The sequence below is a fragment of the Paroedura picta genome, chromosome 4 (genome assembly GCF_049243985.1).
Source record: "Paroedura picta isolate Pp20150507F chromosome 4, Ppicta_v3.0, whole genome shotgun sequence".
NCBI lineage: Eukaryota > Metazoa > Chordata > Lepidosauria > Squamata > Gekkonidae > Paroedura > Paroedura picta.
Window position 1 is genome coordinate 77,542,530 of NC_135372.1, and position 18,180 is coordinate 77,560,709.

The 18,180-nt window shown below is 44.4% G+C and overlaps 1 protein-coding gene across 1 annotated transcript in view; it reads right to left on the reverse strand.

The window, feature by feature from the left end:
* The window catches only part of FGGY (FGGY carbohydrate kinase domain containing), a 479,871-nt gene that overhangs the window by 332,102 nt on the left and 129,589 nt on the right, over nucleotides 1–18,180 (reverse strand). Inside the window, exon 3 of the transcript XR_013230265.1 lies at nucleotides 5,557–5,619. The gene's annotated coding sequence lies outside the window, so the exon portion shown is untranslated. The remainder of the gene's footprint in view (nucleotides 1–5,556; nucleotides 5,620–18,180) is intronic.

The window sequence follows — 18,180 nt, forward strand, 5'->3', positions numbered from 1 at the left end:
AGAAGCACTACTTGTTCCTTTAGAAGCAGTATGATTCTGATCCACATGGTGCAATAGAAAATCTTGCATTCCTTAAAGCACTTTCTACTGACATTTCAAACAAACAAACAAAAAATGGATTCAACTACTTCAGAGTTTCCAGTCCTATCTTTTCACATCTCCAAATATCCTGCCCATCTTATTCCAGCTTCCACTATGCTATACCTTTTCAAGATCCCCTTAAAAATACAAATAAGTTGCATTTCATGTACAGAAATCTCTTAGCTCTATTCTAGACACCGGGTACTCTAGATGCATAGTCTGGGTTTCTTAACATATAGAACAGCGGTCCCCAACCTTTCTGAGGTCAGGGACCGTCTCCGGGGGTGAGGGGAGAGCCGACGGCCCGGGTGCCATGCACATGCGCAGCAGCTGCATGCAAACGCACACGTGCAGTTGCCACGCATGCACATTTTCATCACCAGGTGGCGCAAACGCGCATACGCGGCAACTGCACACATGCACGTTTGCGTTGCCGGTGTACCGGCGGCCGTGCCTGCCTCTTCCCTTCCTTCTTGCTGTGGGGGGGAGGCAGGCATGGCTGCCAGCAGCCCGGTACCGTGGCTTTCACGGCCCGGTACCGGGCCGAATACTGGGGGTTGATGACCACTGACATAGAAGACTAGAAATGCTGAGGTGGCACAATTCATTCACTACACAGTGCTCTGCACATCACTATATGCAAAGGATCCTGGAATGCTTATCTCTTTGATCTTGCATACTGGTACCCTTAAAATATTGACAGCTACTTGCACTGTCAGGCCTGACCCCTGACACTGGCTGCTGCCATATTTAGGGCCAGTCTCAAAGTGACAGTGTCCATGGGTCTGACACCACCATTTTAAAGCCATTTTAAAATACAACGAGTTCCCAATTCTGATTGGTGACAGGCTGAAGTGATTTTGTTTCCCCCCACCCATGTTTTTTTAAGTGCCCAAGTGGTCCTCTGCAAAATTTATAAATCACGGTTGTCCACAGATCAGACCTATAAATGCTGTCACATCTATTTTGGCCCACAAGCTCCATCTAATCATCACCAAGTTTTCTAGTTTGTTGGGAAATAACATGAGGATTTTTGTATCATATGTGTGGTGGGAGTTTTGTGCCTCCCAAATGTACACCAGCTGTTTTCTGTTTGCGATCATGGTAAGTAGGAAGAAGTGGCTGTAGATTTTCTCCCTTCATAAGTAATCCTGTTACTTACATGGCAACACATTAGTTTCACATCAGAGTCAATAGAGAAACCAGCAGGGGCAGGTTTGCTGGCCTGCACCCCTGAAAGCAGCTTGAAGGTAGTGGATCACTGGTAAAGATCTGTAAATTTCTAAGCAAAGGAGCCTGACTTATATTTAACAACCAATAGGACATGTATAGAGGAAAGGACAGAGGAACTGAGTGTTACCCTTTTATTTTGAATCTGTTGCTCAGTTTGGTGCTGTGCTAAAAGTATGCTTGTAAATATTCTCTTGTTAATGCATATTTTGTAACTTTTGATCCTGCTATTGGTTCTCTATGCCACATAGACCTCCATCCTCTTGGAGATGATATAAAAGGAGCGCCAGGAGGAAGGGGAGGACAGTCAGTTGGCGTGGCTACTCCCATAGTGCTGACCAAGGAAGCAAGCAATCTCCATGGCAACTAGACTCTCATTAACAGGAAAGGCCTCAGAACTTGCAAGGGAAGCTGTGAGTCCTGAACCTCCCAGTACACCACTCTTACAAAGATCAGGTAGTGGTAGTAGCTGGAGAGAGAAAAGTCCCGCCAACTACTGGGAAACCATGAGACGGTAGGATAGAACAGGGACTGCAGGCCGGAGCAGGACTGTTCCATCAGACTTTGGCAGCAGGGCTAAGGACAAACAGATTACATGACTGGCCAGGTATTTTGAATGTGCATGCACAAGCACAGAGAAAGCAATGGAAGAGGTGTCACCCCCCCCCCCCCAAGTTGACTGGACAAGTGTCAATTCAGACCAGCTGCCATGGAGTTAGCAGAACAAGATACAATCCCGAAGCTGACAAAACAAGAAGATTGTCAGAAGCAGTGGACAGACTGAGGACTACCAATGAGATGAAGACTCTCTTGCAGGCCAAAGCAGGCCTATTACGTTACAGGCTGCAATCCTGGGAAAACTTCAGATACTTAAACTCCACTAACACCAAAAGTAACTTCTGGACAGGTAAGAGTGCAGTGGACCAAAATTTCTTGGTTTCACAGAAACTTCCATGTTTTATTCTTCCTGCAGACTATTTAAATGGGTGAGAAATACTTGATAACAATGAAAGCAGCTACAGCAATGTTTCATATTAAATATGAGCAAGGGCCATGGCTCGGTGGGAGAGCCTTGCAGGCAGAACATCCCAGGTTCAATCCCCAGCAACTCTAGTTCAAATTAGTAGGTGAGATGAAAGCCCTCTCTGCCTGAGATCCTAGACAGCTGCTGCCAGTCTGAGGGGCCTTTACCTGAACAGTTTTTTTGGGAGCTGGAGGAGAAGCAACGACATAAGAAGGTAAATAGGGGGGGGCAAGCATAAGGGGGAGCTGCATGCACACAACTGGATCCAGAGAAGGAGGCTGTGGCAGAGCCAGACTCATCCAGAGGGTTGCCTGAGGGGCAGAATTCTTGGAAGCCGCACTCTAGAGTCTGAAAGGTCTGTTCTGTACAAACAAGCCTTTCCATTCATATTCTGAGATGGCTGTTTTTTAAGTTCTACCACTGGCAAATGAAAGGGCTTTCTTGTTCCTGGGAAGCAGAAATCAAATGAAGAGACTTGAAAATACTGTTCAAACAAGTTTTCAGTTTCATCCAGACCTATTGTCCGAAAATACTGTGGAGCATTATTTTTTTCCAGTATCCACCCAGGTCTGTCTGCTGCTTGAAAGGTATGTCCTTAAAGCAAGCAAAAAATATTTTCAGCAGGGATAGGTTACTAATTGCTAGGTCTGGGAAGAGCAAAAACAACGCACTTGCATGGCATTGACTCACTGTACGGGTAAACAAATTTCAAATATGAAGAATGTTGCTAGAATTGTGAACCTTAGGCCATAAGGATTCTGATGCGGTAAAGTAAAGTCAGCTAAGCCTTTTAAAACACAGGGAAATATTTTGTTTTGTTTTCTGCAGTTTTTAGGATGCAGATAGATGTAAGATTTTCATTTTTTCTTTTCCTTTTTGGTGGTTCTAGCCCCAGTCTTCCTTCAACAATAGCCCTGTAGATGTGGTAAATTACCTCAGGATTGTTAGCATTAAGTCTTGCCATAGGAAGGACTGGGAAAGAAACCCTACATTCTCATAAAAAAACACTAGAGAGTACGCTGGAGTGAGTAAACTGTAGATAGGCAAAATAGTTTCTTTTTAAAAATGAAAAGAAATGGGCTTCTATCCAGTGATCAAGCAGTGGAAAGTACTGACAGTCTTAGCTCTTGGCCATTTCCTCCTCCCACCAGCAGTCAGTTCCAGATTAGGTCAAGTTGATCCCTGGGGTTGCCATGAGGAAGAGGAAGGGGAAATCATTCAGTGAACACCAAATGAAAGAAAAAAGTCTTTACCTACTGACAGAAGATGGCAACAAAGATAGAGGATTCTCCATGGAGAGAGAGTTTCAGGGTTTTGGTAGCACAACCAAAATGACTGCCCCCCTCCCAGATCACCCTCCCAGACCATCTAATACCAGAAGATGGATTCACTTGAAGCTGGGCTGCTGAAGATGACTTTAACAGCTGAGTAGATTTATAAGGGAGGAGGCTTCCTTCTGGTATGTTGATCCCAAACCATAGGGCTTTAAATGCCAGCTTCAGTACTGTGAATTGTGCCCAGAAACAAATTGTAGATCAGTGTAGATGGGCCAAGACTGGAGTGATATGGGACCTCTGACACACTCCAGACAACATCCTGGCTGCAGCATGCTATACCAATTAATATTTCTGAACACAGCACAACAGCAGCCCTGTGTACAGAGCACTGTGGTAATCTAATTTAGATGTAACTAGAACATGTACTACAGTGGCCAGATCTTTCCTGCCCAAAGCTACTAAAACATACTCCTGGCTACAGCTCCTCCCTGCTTATCCCCCAGTAGGCATGGGTCCAAAAGCACCCCCAGAAAATTGACCTATGCCTTAATGGGGAGTGACACCCATCCAGAATTAGTGACACCAGTCACACCATCCACTCATCAGTAGCACTTCTGCCTTGGTTTGACAGGCACCTAGGGCAAAAGGCATAATCCAAACATTGGGTCAAAAGCCACAAATTAAAAAGTCCAAGCATCAAAGTAGAAGGGAAAATCCAAAGTGCATAAGCCAGGTTACCATCTAGAAGATCAAAGTGTGTGTGCATATGCACACAGGCACAGACATGCAGGCAAGGGAGGGGGGGCAGGCCTTTGGCAGCATCCAAGGGCTGGACCAGCATCCTCCATCTCCCTCATCTGAGGAAGTATTGACAGGATTAAACTTCAGCTTATTAACCTTATGTATTACATGTGCCTTACTTCTCTGAGGAGTGAGAAATTCCAGAGCTAGTGCTTACTGAGGTTAGTTGTCTTTGCAGGAGAGTACACTATAATCTGATGGGGTTTAGAATTATACAGTACAGCATAGACAGAGGCAATTCTAGATTGACAAAATGGCTCTAGAAAGGGCCCCTGTCCTAACCCAGTCCCTTTCCCCTGACAGAGGGGGAGGAAAAGGCACAATTTGCAGAAAATGTTTCCTGCCTATTCACTCTACTCATGCTCTCATGTTTGGCAGGAGGTGACCAGGAGTGGATGGTTCCTCAGGCCATTTACTCACCAGAATATTTACAATTGGCTGAAATATCCAATCTACCCCTGGCACAGAGACACTCCTATGGGACATCAGATTGCTGCCTAGAGATGAATGCCAGGGGGGGGGGGGGGAGTTAAAAAAATGGCTATTGAAGAAGGCATTATTATTGGTATTCCACATTATTCAGATTCCAAATTCTAAATTTAGTATTACTTTTGAGATTCCAAAATTATTTGGGTCCATCATTCCACTTGGGAAATATTTCCAGAGGAGGTGAGAAGTCTGTTTTTTGAACAAATGACACCAAAATTGTCAAAGTGTTAGTGCTGCCTATCCCCTAAAGACCCAAGTTTCCAGTGAATTGGATCAAGACATTCAGTTCTATAGGGCCCTTAACAAAGTAACCGCAGCCATCCTCCACTGTTTCCTATGGGAAGAGGGTGCCATGCTTTTCACAGTGCTAAGAATAACTAGACACATAAGACCAAGTAACCACTAGCCAAAATCCTCCCAATGCAAACAGAACCAATAAGTCCAACAGAACAAACCTCAAACCAGAAAATCTCAGCAAAATGACAGGCCAACTTGGGAAGCCCAACAAAACCAACCCCAAACCCGAGAATCCTAGCAAAACCACGGACCACTCTGGCAAGCCCAACAGAAGGAACCCTAAACCCTAAATCACAGCCGAACCACAGGACAATGTGACAAACTCACCACAAAGAATGATAATCCAGAATAACCAACCTGGTCAGCTCTCTGTAAAATGTAATCTCATTTGTCTGTGGGAACTGCTTCCTCCTGGGAAATCTGCAAAGAGAAAAAGTAAAAATATATAAAACCCCCAAGTATGGCACTAAAATACTAGCCCCAGTCATTAACAAATATTTCTGGGAATATTCAGGATAAGGATACAAGTATTAACAGAGATTCTGCAGTGTGTCTCTGGATACATTCAAAAAATGCCAATAAGGTATATTTTCAGACAAGTCATGTCCAAGCACACATCCCTAAAGCTATCCTACATCAAATCCTCAGATCCTGCACCCACTAGGGCTTCAGCCAACTTGTTCCCAGCCCCAAACAAGCATGCCTGGCCTCAACTAGAGCCAGGGCTTTTTCAGTCCTGGCCCTGACCTGGTGGAATGAGCTCCTGGATGAGCTGCGGACCCTGCGGGACCTTCCAACGTTCCGCAGGTCCTGCAAAACAGAGCTCTTCCACCAGGTCTACAGTTAAGGCTAGGGCAGTGGTGTTAAGCTGCAACTTGATAACTTCATCACTCCTACCTCCTCCTTCTAGAGGTAGGAGTTGGGGGTAGAGGTGGGTTTTCTGCCATGTTGTTGGTCCACTTTTTTGTATTTTTGTCTGTGTTTTAATAGGGTTTTAATGGGGGGTTTAACTGGACATCTGTAACCTGCCACAAGCCTAATTGGGAGTGGTAGGTAATAAATTTAATAATAATAATAATAATAATAATAATAATAATAATAATAATAATAATAATAATAATAATAAAGTATTTCTGCCTCTTTCTCTCTGTGGCTTTCCCCCAGATCTCAAGCTGTGTTTCCTTCTCATGCAGGCATCCACTTTTCCTCTCCTTCTAGCCAAGTAAGGCTTTTGCGTCTTTTAGTCCTGATGGGTAGTAGAACTGTCATTTTTAACAATCTATTGCCTTTAGTAGGATATCTACATCACTCAGAAGTATTATAATTCCTTTCGTCATGAGTTTGGATTCTTCCAGAGACTTCAGGCCAAAGCTGTAGAATAAAATCATTTACAAATAACAAGCATGCAGAAGGTAACAATATTCATACACCTCATCTTACTTTTGAAAAAATTAAAACTGTTACAAATCTCAAAAATTGGGAGGGAAGTCTGTTGTTTAGTATTGATATCATAGTCAGGTTTTATTTTCAACCAGGTCCTCCGAGAAGAATAATTACTCTGTGGTGTTGTAAGGAAATCCAGCTCCTTAGTCACCAGAAGTGCATCTCAATGGGCAGGGGGTGAGCAGAAGGGATGGCAGTTTAAAGAGGCACCATTTTGTTGAGCCACTACTGTCCTTGGGAGAAGAGCGGTTACCAAACCAATATCCCAACAGCCAGCAGTCTTTCCCTTTTTTGTCCGAAAAAGACCCATCTCCTTGGAATTCTGGCGAAAAAACATGTTTAGGCAGGCGGTTTCCTTATCTCTGGGAGAAGGCTAACATGGCTTTCCTACTACTGCTGTAACTGCTGATGAAGCACAGTGGCAACAGGGTTCCCCCGTGAAGGTTTCCCATATTTTCCCTATCCCGGCCCCCTGGTAGCAGCCATTTACCCCCACCACTAGGGCTTTTCAGGCTTTAAAAAAATGGCAAATGAACATCGCTCTCCCATTATAACACGTTGGTTACTGGTTTCTCTGAATTCCCAAATTTCTTTTTTTTTTAAAGTAAATTGTTGCCCCTTTTCTTGCAAAGATATAAAAGGAAGGTATAGATATCTGTACAATGAAAGGGGGTAGAAACTTAAGGGTTTTTAAACAAAAGCTGGAAATTCAGAAAATCCAAGATATGCAGTGTTATGATATTCAACTGCCAATTTAACTAATGAAACAAAAATGCCCTCCTATTGCAGGAAGAAATGGCCAGTCCAAGGAAGTGGAGCAAGGAAAATGGTGCCAATGTAGACTGGTTGGATCCAGATGTTCCATCCATATGAGTTCCACCCAGCTTTTGATGCCATCTTTCCCAAACTATTTCAGCACAGGAGGCTTGGTAAGCATCACAGAAAATTGGGGGGAACCCAGGAGCTGTTGAGAAAGCAGGACTCTCCCTCCATTTTGCAATAGCATCTAAGCCAAAACAAGCCATGACACAGAGAGATGCCCATCTTATTGTGTCCTACCTCTGAAGATGCCAATCACAGTTACTGGTGAAGCTGCAGGTACTAAAACTACCAGACCTCGGTCACAGCGCAGAAAACCCACAGCTACCATGGATGTAACTTTTGTTTCACTGCCTTCCTTCTCCTGCACTGTCTTCTACTGACATCTTGCTCCAGCTCACTCTCTGCCTTACTTCCCAGATTCCTTCTCTTCTCCACCTCTCCCCACCTTTCTCCTCAATATGGAACCCAATGCAGTTAACACGGCTTTCCTCTTGATCCTTTTCTTTCCTGTAGCCACTACTCTCCTATCCTCACAACAACCTTGTGAGGTAAGTTAGGCTGAGACATGGGGACTGCCCAAAGGCACTGAGTAAGCTTCCATGGCAAAGTGGGGAACTGAATCTGGATTACCTAGATCAGGGGTCCTCAACCCACCCACCGGGCCGCAAAGGCCATGGTACCGGGCCGCCAGCGGCCACGCCTTTCCCCCCCCCGCAGCGAGAGGGGGGGAAGAAGCAGGCACGGCCGCCGGCATGCCAGCGATGCAAACGTGCACGCGCGGAGCTGCCGCGCATGCGTGTTTGCGCCCCCTGCTGGCGAAAACGCGCACGCGCGGCAGCTCTGCGCATGTGCGTTAGTGCCACCTAGTGGCGAACACGCACATGTGCGACAACTGAGCGTGCGCATTTGCGAGCAGCGGCGGCAGTTGGGCCGCCGGCTCTCTCCAACCCTCGGAGGCGGTCCCCGGCTACTAGAAGGTTGGGGACCGCTGACCTAGATCCTACTCCCAACACTCTAACCACTACACCACATGGGCTCTTCATACCCAATCCTTCCATCCTATTGCATTATGAGCATGCACATTCCCTGGAACCTTTTTGTGTTTAATTTGGGCCCCTTTAGACTCCTTGGCTTCTGCTGTAAAGTTAAGGTTCCCCTCTGTATATAGCTTTTCTTCAGATTGTTAAGGGTCACACATAAAAAAATCCCTGACAAAGCAGTTTAATAAAAAGTTGTGGCAAAATAGTAAAAAAAATTAAAAATAAATTGCATACTTGCTTCCAACAGGGGTGAAAATATTTCTGGGCCAGTTGGCAGGCGCTTGACTTGTTCTGCAAATAACAGAAATGGCTAGAGCAGTACATCTACATGCACAGAAACCTCTGTTATTGACAGTATTCATCCTGGAAACAACTTGAGAGGAAACAACTTAGCAAGGGACAACTGTGGATTGTGCTGTGGTCATCTTGTACATACAGCTTTCAGTATAATAGGTGAACAGAGCTTAGAATACAGATCCCATAGCAGGTTATGAATATTTGGAATGTCCTCTGCAACCAATTTCAGCATGTACAAAAGACAGTCACATGAAAAAGGACATCACTGTTCCCTTCTCATTTTGGAGGCCTTGGACAATTGAGGGAAAGGAAATTTCCTTAGGTGTCTGGGTCCCAATCTTCCATACTAGACCCTATCCATTTTGGAGCTTTGCTATAATAGAATGAATTATTTCTGGCAACAATATATCTTTCTACAATGGGATGAAGAACTTCTGCCATCCCTTTCTGGGAAATGTTGCAGCTGTCCTAAATTCAGGGCATCTTGGACTCTTAAACTAGTTTGAAAGCCCCTTTTAGCACAACATTTATTTCTTCAATGGGAGCAAAACTGACAATGTGCCCAAACCGTATTATTGCTTCTGGTGAATAAATGGGAATGATTCACCAAAATAGAGCCAATGATTAGGAAAATAACTAGTTGTTTGATTGCGTGCTTTTTTACAAAGCAGTCATCCCCACTAACCCATGCACCAGCCCATTATTTTGTCACAGGTTTTCTGTGGTTTTATTAAAGTATCAGCATAAAGTATCAGGGAAAGGCACTAGGGTAGACGTGCCAAGCAAAACATCTTCACAGTACTGTGGCCATTTCTTCCCTCTTGAAAGGACTGTAAATATTAATAGTCTGTGTTTCAAATATTCTTCCAGGCCATGCCTCTCCTCTCTTCTTTTGCTTTTTCTAGAGGTGTGGTCATTCCTTTCTCTCCCCACCCTCTGCCACTAGTTCAGCCTTGGAATGTTGTCAGCAATCTCCCTCCACACCCCAGAAACACCCTGCCCAGAAGGCTGTCCCTCCTGGTGGAGTGAGCTCATTGTGAATTTTCCATTCAGCACAGCACTTCTTGACTGTTTACCAAGACTCTGCTTCCAAGGGTTTATTTTAAGCTATTCATTCACTTCTTCTTTAGCCTATTCTTAGTTTCATATCCTTTAGAATCCCTATGTATATGGCACTGCACATATATGGGCAATGAGGATTGTTTAGGATTTAGAAAGTGTGGAAGAGGTTGGGGATATGTATAGGAAACTATTCCAGTGGGAACAAAAGACAGTGGGAAATAAAAAAGAATGGAAGGTAAAACAAGACATTTCTGACCACTGAAGTTCAAAGTAGTATTTTGGAGACTGACTTGTTTTCAGACATGCTTCTTCTCTTATACTGGCAGAATAGGAATAGGACTTCCCCTCTATCAGAGCCATGCAGTAACCGGAGCACAGAAGAAGGATTTTTAAAACAACTAGAATGTTTGGTTTCCATTAACTGTACAAATGTGTATCATGCCTACCAGCTTGGAAGAAACTTGCAATTTTAAGATTCAAGATGCACTGAAAACATCCCCATGTGCCGTTTAACATGTGATTTTGAGTAGAATCATTCATATCACAGAGAAATATTTGAGCCTGATTCATTCCAGGCAACAGTCCAACAGGCATTTTATACAACATGCAGTGCAAACACACCACTTGAAGGTTCAATCCATGCAATTCTTGTCCATAAAAAAGGAGGGCAATAACATAAATATGGCTTATGTGCTCACAGGCATGTTCACAGAGGACATAGAATTGTAGATCTGGAAGGGGCCACATAGGCCATCTAGTCCAACACCCTGCTCAGTGCAGGATCAACCTAAAGCAGTCATTATAAATATCTGTTCAGCTGTTGCTTAAAGACTGCCAGTGAGGGGGAGCTTACCACCTCCTAAGGCAGCTGACCTGCTGCTGAAACTACTCTGACTGTGAAAATGTTTTCCCTACTATCTAGTTGATGCCGTTCTACACATAGTTTAAAACCATTATTGTGGGTCCTATCCTCTGCTGACAATAGGAACCTTTCCCTGCCCTCCTCTAAGTGACAACCTTTCAAATACTTAGACAGCAATCACGCCCCCCTTTCAGTCTTTTTTACATGTGTCTCATTATATTTATACTAAACCAACCAACAAAAAAAATTGGATTGGTGACTCTACAATTTCATATTGTAAAAAAATCCTTTATAACTTATGAACCTCTTCATTGACACAATAGTCCACACAATAGTCCAACAAAAATGAGTATACCACTTGTTTTATATCTCTCATTCCCCAGGGCTGATGTGACAGCAGCACTTTATATGAAACTTAAACAGCTCTACCCCTAAAGCTTAGGCAGTAAAATCTGCTCTTCAGAACACACTGTTCTCTGTTCAGTGTGTGACCACACCAGGAACTAGAGCCAATAATCTGAACTGGAATTGTGGTATTTTTAATGCCAAGTTGGGCTGCATGTGTCTGGGGAATGTACATGTATACATAATATTTCAGGCGGAAGCACTCCTTCATGCCAAGATTATAATACAATCTTAGATGGTGCTTGATTCCAGCAGCACACTGCAAGGCAATGCCTGTCCCAGCAATCATAGTATTATCTGCTTCCTTTGCAACATCTTGATCCAATACTACTCCACTCCTTTGAAATCATATGATTGCACAATCATTAATTGTCATCTTGCTCCATCCTTGTCAGGAAGGTCATCTTGCTCCATTCTTTGCATGAAAGCATGCCAAAATAGTTTTAGCAGATTAACCAACAGCGTGGAAGAGTATAGCTCAATAATATCTCAGAGATAAATACAGAGCAGCCAGCAATATAGAGCCAATGTGGTCTATTACAGGGAATACAAAATCGTGATTTCAGTTCAAATCTCTGCCAACTACAAACTCTCCAGGTGGCTTTCTGCACTGTGAGCTTTTGCTGACTTGGAAAACAGAATAAAAATGTAACTGAGAGCTAATTGGTAAAACTAGAATTAAGATGATAAAATTTATTTATTGTTTAAATTTATATCCCGCCACTCTCCATGGACTCGTGGCTGGTCACATAAAACAATACAAATCCCCAATAAAACCAATCCGACACCCTCCCCCACCCCAAATAACATGGAGCACAAGAAGCAGCATAATCCCAACCTCCCCTTATCCACAGCCAACCATCACCACAGGGAGGGAATTCACAAGATGGCACAGCGCTTGGCCAGTTGTTCCTGGTCCCAGCCTCAACCAAACACCTGGCGGATTAAGATGACTTTTTAACACCAAGTATTTAGACTTCTAACTTTCTTGCTTCCTTCCTATTCAGTCATTGCTCAGTATGGATGGGCATGAACCTAAAACATTCCAGTTCAGGGTTTGGGCAGCCCCCCAACCAAACAAACAAAAGGGATGGGTCAAATGGCTCACAGATGGCTAACACAGCCATTTAAACCTAACAGATGATGGGTGGAATTGCCATGTTTAGTTTAAACAGCTTCCCCCAAGTGGGGAGAAGCGAAACTGACTGGTGAAATGGCTCACAGTCATTTAGCCTAGCAGAGGGGTGAGTGTGCCCATCAGTTATTAGACTGAAATGGCTCTGAGCCATTCCACCAGTCTGTTTTGCTTTCCCCTGCTGTTCACCTGAGCCTTTAATTATGGAGTTCATCTTTAGCACTATTTTAGTCTGAAAACAGGTATTTTAAGCTGTCGGTGATCTGTTATTACGGTCTGTGTTTTTATGCTGGGATGGGTTTTTAAGGCTGGATTTTAATCTCTTTTAATGTTCTGTTTTTATTATATTTATTTCGTGATCCCCCTTGGTGATGTCACATGGAACAGTAATGTTAATGGATGCATTTCTGCTCTCCACTAGAGACTGTACCACAAGGTGCTGGTAGTCAAAGATATGTGTGTGTAGTCAAAGAGATGTGGCTTTGGACTATTTACCACAGATGTAAAAAAGCATTAACAGTGTGATAAAATGCAGTTAATTTGTGCTAGATCATTGACTCCCACCTCCAGTTTGTATATGCAGTACATACCCTAAACAGGCATATGCTGTGGTACTAGAAATAGCCCCTGAATAATTAGGCTACCTGACCCTGAGTGTACCCCTTTCTGCCCTGCAAGTAAGCCCTAAAACTTGAGTCTCAATACCTCTTGCCCATGTCTCCAACCTGGCAACTCTAAGAAATATAGAGATACAGCATATAAATAAAGGTGTGCTATACAGCAGGGGTCCCCAATCTTTTTATCACTGGGGACCAGTCAACGCTTGACAATTTTACAGAGGCCCGGGGGGGGGGGTAGTCTTTTGCCGAGGGATGTCACTGCCACTGCCTGAGCCCCTGCTCCACTTGCTTTCCCATCGGTGCCCCTGACTTCCCGTCTCCCACTGAGGGGGGGGGGGCTGCCAGCAACAGCTGCCCAATGCCATGCCTAGCGGGAGCCCCAGCCATGGTGGTCGCTGAAGAACACCAAAGGTGAGCTGGCAGCAGAGTAGCAGGGCAGCCCCCGAGGCAGCAGCCGGGGAGGAGGATGAAGAGGAGCCGCAGCCCGGTACCAACTGATCTATGGACCGGTACCGGTTTCCGGACCTGGGGTTGGGGACCACTGCTATACAGTGCTTTCAGTAACAAGCACAAAATATTACTGAATGTCACTCCAGCAAAATAAGAAGTAAGGAAGGGATACCTATATCCTCTCACACCTCATATGTGAAAAGAGGAACATCTTTGTGTATCTAACCAACCCACCCTATTCTCACACCAATGACCCCTTCCTTGAAAGCTTTTCTCTGATGATGCAGCATTATTTTATCTTATTTTGATTGAAGCAGCTGTACTGCTTCTCAGAATGTCAGGCGAACTTTTTTTCAAGCAGAACAGTAACTAGGAAAAACACTAGTGACTCCATCTTTTATGCCTTGATTGCAGGTGGAAACTTCAATGCCAAGCCTCCAAAGACATATTATTTTCTGAACTGTTAAGAGTGCATCACCATTTTTGAGAAGAAAAATATTATCTAATTTGATATTTATTCCCTGCTTCCCCCCCCCAGTGGTGACTCAAACGAGCTTTAAAAAATCATCAAAAAATCCCCCCATTTTATCACAATGGCCTTGTTAGACAGAATAACTGGCACCTGACCACTCAGTAAGCTTCTTGTCAAAGGTTTGACTGTGAACCTTCCAGATCCTAAGGCACTCTAACCACCAGACCACAATAGCTGTCACCACCATGTGATATGGGCTCAAAGAATGATGTTACAGTAGAAACAGATCTTATCTTGATTAATATCTAGACAGAAACCAGTATGGGGGCCCCAATTAAAAACAAGCAAAATTATATCTGGATATGCCCATTCTCTGGTGCCTTTGGTAGACTATCTACACTAATATGCATGTTGACTGGGCAATGTAAAAAAAAAAACCCAGTGTAGGTATATTATCTGAAATTTTTTGGATCATATATGTAATAAACCAGATAATGTGCATATTCTAGTGATTGTGCTCAGTAGCAGGTATTCTCCAATTTTTTTGTATTAATTCTGACACACAACTTTGGAAAGGATTGCATTTAATGTGTGATATTCATATATTAACATGTATTAATCAAGTTAAACTAGAAAGTTAAACTATACAATACTATAAAATATAAGGTAATGATGTACTGTAACTACACAAATGTTGAACACTTCTTCTCATGTGCAACTGAACTCTACCACGAAAATTAGACTATTCTTCATAAGCATTACTTATAGAATGTTTATGAGATTCTGCAAACTGTTGTAGCAGCCATGTATAACAAAGACCACAACAGTACCATATTGTTTTCTTTTAGATTCTTACCAAGGTTCTCCATGCCCACACCATTTCACTTGTTTTTGATTATTTGATCATCATACTTGCTGATTTCCACCTCCTTATGGCATCAGCCATCTGTTCTAATCATTCTTCCAAGATGTAGGCTCATTGCCTGTGGCATTTTTATTCATCAGTAATCAAAGAGGAATGTTCATTACTGATATTTTTCATCATGACTTTTTCTTTTTCTTGACTTTGGAAAGGGAGATCCAAAACTCCTTTTTGTCTTTAGAGGTAAATTTGCAGATGGGAAGTTTTTTCTTTTGTTACCATAACTTCAGGACTTGTTACCAAATTTGTGCTATTTTTCTATTCCAGAAGGATAATGGAAGAATCTTAAGGGGTTGTCAGGGAGTACCTCATTCCCCCCTACTCCACAATTTCTGTTCCTTGAAAACCACTATTGCTTCTCCCCCTTTCCTGATTTTCTTTCTTTCATCTCTCCTTCCTTTGTACTGGGCAACCTACCTTTATTTGCCCCCTGTCTTTTTCTGACCCTTGCTCTCCTCCCTCCTCTGGCAAACTCTGCTCAGAAAATGAAGGGCAAGTTGCACAATGCCATCTATCAAGTTATACTTGCTTGAGCAGTGCTGCTGTCTGCTAAGGCCAGTTACACAGTGGAGAATTCACGAGGATTTATAGGAGATCACTCCCCATACCTCCTCCCCATACCATTTCCTCTTTACCTCCTCCTGGCAACCCACGTATTCTCTCTCCTTTCCCTGCTCCCTTATTTCCTTTCTACTCACCAAAAGGTTCCTTCTTTGGGCAAAAGATTCTCTGCCCTCTGCTCCCATTTCCTGCCACCACTATGGGGATTAGTGGGGTGGGGGGAGTTTAAAAAATCTTGTTGGCCAATGGTGTTGTGTGACTTTCAAGTTTGCCAGGGAAGTTCCAATAACTCCAGAAAGCTGACTGATGTCCTTTTTGTATTATTCTCAGAAGTGATGTAACTCTATTATTGTTGTTGTTGTTGTTGTTGTTGTTGTTGTTGTATTTGTACCCCGCCTCCCCCCGAAGGCTCGAGGCGGCTTACATAACCCCATCCCCTAAAACCATAAAATAACAATAAGATCCAATAAATTTACAATAGTGGCAACAATGAAGGCTTAATCTTACTCATTTGGTCTCCGCATCCTCAACTACAGGAGGGGGGGTGACACTCTCTACCGCCAGTTTGTGAGGGGGGGGGCTGATCTTCTTACCGCCCGGCCTCAGTTATAAGCCTGGCGGAAGAGCTCCGTCTTACAGGCCCTGCGGAATGCTGGTAATTCCCGCAGGGCCCTCAGCTCTTCCGGGAGCTCATTCCACCAGGTTGGGGCCAGGACCGAGAAGGCCTTGGCCCTGGTCGAGGCCAGGCGGGCTTCCTTGGGGCCGGGAACGACCAATAGGTTAGCCCCCGCAGAGCGTAAAGCCCTGCAGGGGATATAGGGCGAAAGGCGGTACCTCATATATGCTGGGCCTAAACCATGGATGGCCTTGAAGGTCAAAACCAAAACCTTGAACCTGATCCGGAAGGTGACCGGTAACCAGTGCAGCTGCCTCAGAACTGGCTGGATGTGAGCCCTCCACGGTTTAGCTGTGAGGACTCTAGCAGCCACATTTTGGATGAGTTGCAGCTTCCGGATCAAGCCCAGAGGCAGGCCGGTGTAGAGCGAGTTACAGAAATCTAGTCTGGAGGTGACCGTCGCATGGATCACTGTGGCCAGGTGTTCAGAGGACAGATAGGGTGCTAGTAGCCGAGCCTGGCGAAGATGGAAAAATGCCCGGCTAGCTACCTGTTTAACCTGTGCCTCAAGTGTTAGTGAGGCATCAATGGTCACCCCTAAATTCCTGGCCTGAGACGCAATATTAAGTTGCGTCCTGGCCAGAAAGGGTAAGCGTGCTTCCTGATCTGCCCCCCTATGGCCCAACCACAGGACCTCCGTCTTGGAGGGGTTGAGTTTCAGGCGACTCTGCTCGAGCCATCCAGCTACGGCTTCCAAACATCTGGCAAATGGATCTGGGGGGGAGTCCGGGTGGCTATCCATGAGGAGAAAGAGCTGGGTGCCATCAGCGTACTGGTGGCAACCCAGCCCATAACTCCGTACCAGTTGAGCCAGAGGGCGCATAAAGATGTTAAATAATGTAGGAGAGAACACCGAGCCCTGTGGGACCCCACAAGGGAGCCGGTAAGGTCCTCTCCTACAGCTACCCTCTGTGTCCGGTTTTGGAGGAAGGAGCGTATCCAGCGTAACGCTGTACCCCTTATCCCCGTACCAGCGAGGCAGCTCGCTAGCACCTCGTGATCGACCACGTCAAACGCGGCCTACAAATCTAAAAGAACTAGCACAGCAGAGCCACCTCGGTCAAGCTGGCGACGGAGGTCATCCAACAAGGAGACCACACAGTCTCCACCTCATGACCAGGGCGGAAGCCAGACTGGTATGGATCGAGCGCCAAAGTATCTTCCAGGAACGCTAGGAACTGGTCCACCGCAGCCCTTTCCACCACCTTACCCAGGAATGCTAAATGGGCTACTGGGCGGTAGCTTGCAGGGTCATGCAGGTCCAGAGATGGCTTCTTGAGGAGAGGGCACACCATCGCCTCCTTCAGCACCTCAGGAAACTCCCCCAACTGGAGAGAACAGTTAACAATATCCCTGAGCTGCTCACCTCTGTTGGCTGATGGCACCCTCTCCCTCCATGTCCCTGCCCTCCCTGACTCTTGAGTGCTGTAAGCAAATGTCTGGTAATTTTAACAATTAGCCTTTCTTTTTAACAAAAAAGGTAAAGGTACAGTTTGCTATATGTTAGGTCTCAGTGAACTGCTTGACTTCACCAAACTAGCACTATAGTATGTTGCTTATTAGGACTAATTTTGAGCCATGTTAATATACACAAGTCTGAAATGTTATTATTAGGAATAGGCTGCCTAAGGAGGTGGTGTGCTCCCCCTCACTTGCAGTCTTCAAGCAAAGGCTGGATGCTTTAGGATGCTTTGGGCTGATCCTGCGTTGAGCAGGGTGTTGGACTAGATGGCCTGAATCGCCCCTTCCAACTCTATGATTCTATGATTCTATTAAAAGAGTTACCTCCTTGTGCAGCATATGGCTGTAAAGTCATCTGATAAACTTGCCCCTAATATTTCAGAATGACTAAAGATGTCTTCTTTATGAGATGTCCCTGCATTCCTGCACATCTCGTTATATTTTGCCCCACCTGACATCTACAAATGAAGGCTTGATGGCAAACAATACCATGACATAACTCATCATTCCGGCTACCAATACCTTTTCTCTCGTCTATACTCCTGTTGCTTTTTGCCAAAAAATCCATATTAAAATCTAAGTGACTTTCTGAAATCACTAACATGCTTGAAGCCAAATCTAATTTAGATGAAAAGTATTATGAGGAATGTACTTTGCCTGCCTAAACAGAAATATTATAGCAGTCACTTAAAAGGTAATTGATAAATGCATAAAAATTACTACCATTCAACATTCCCCTCCCCCTGATCAGCT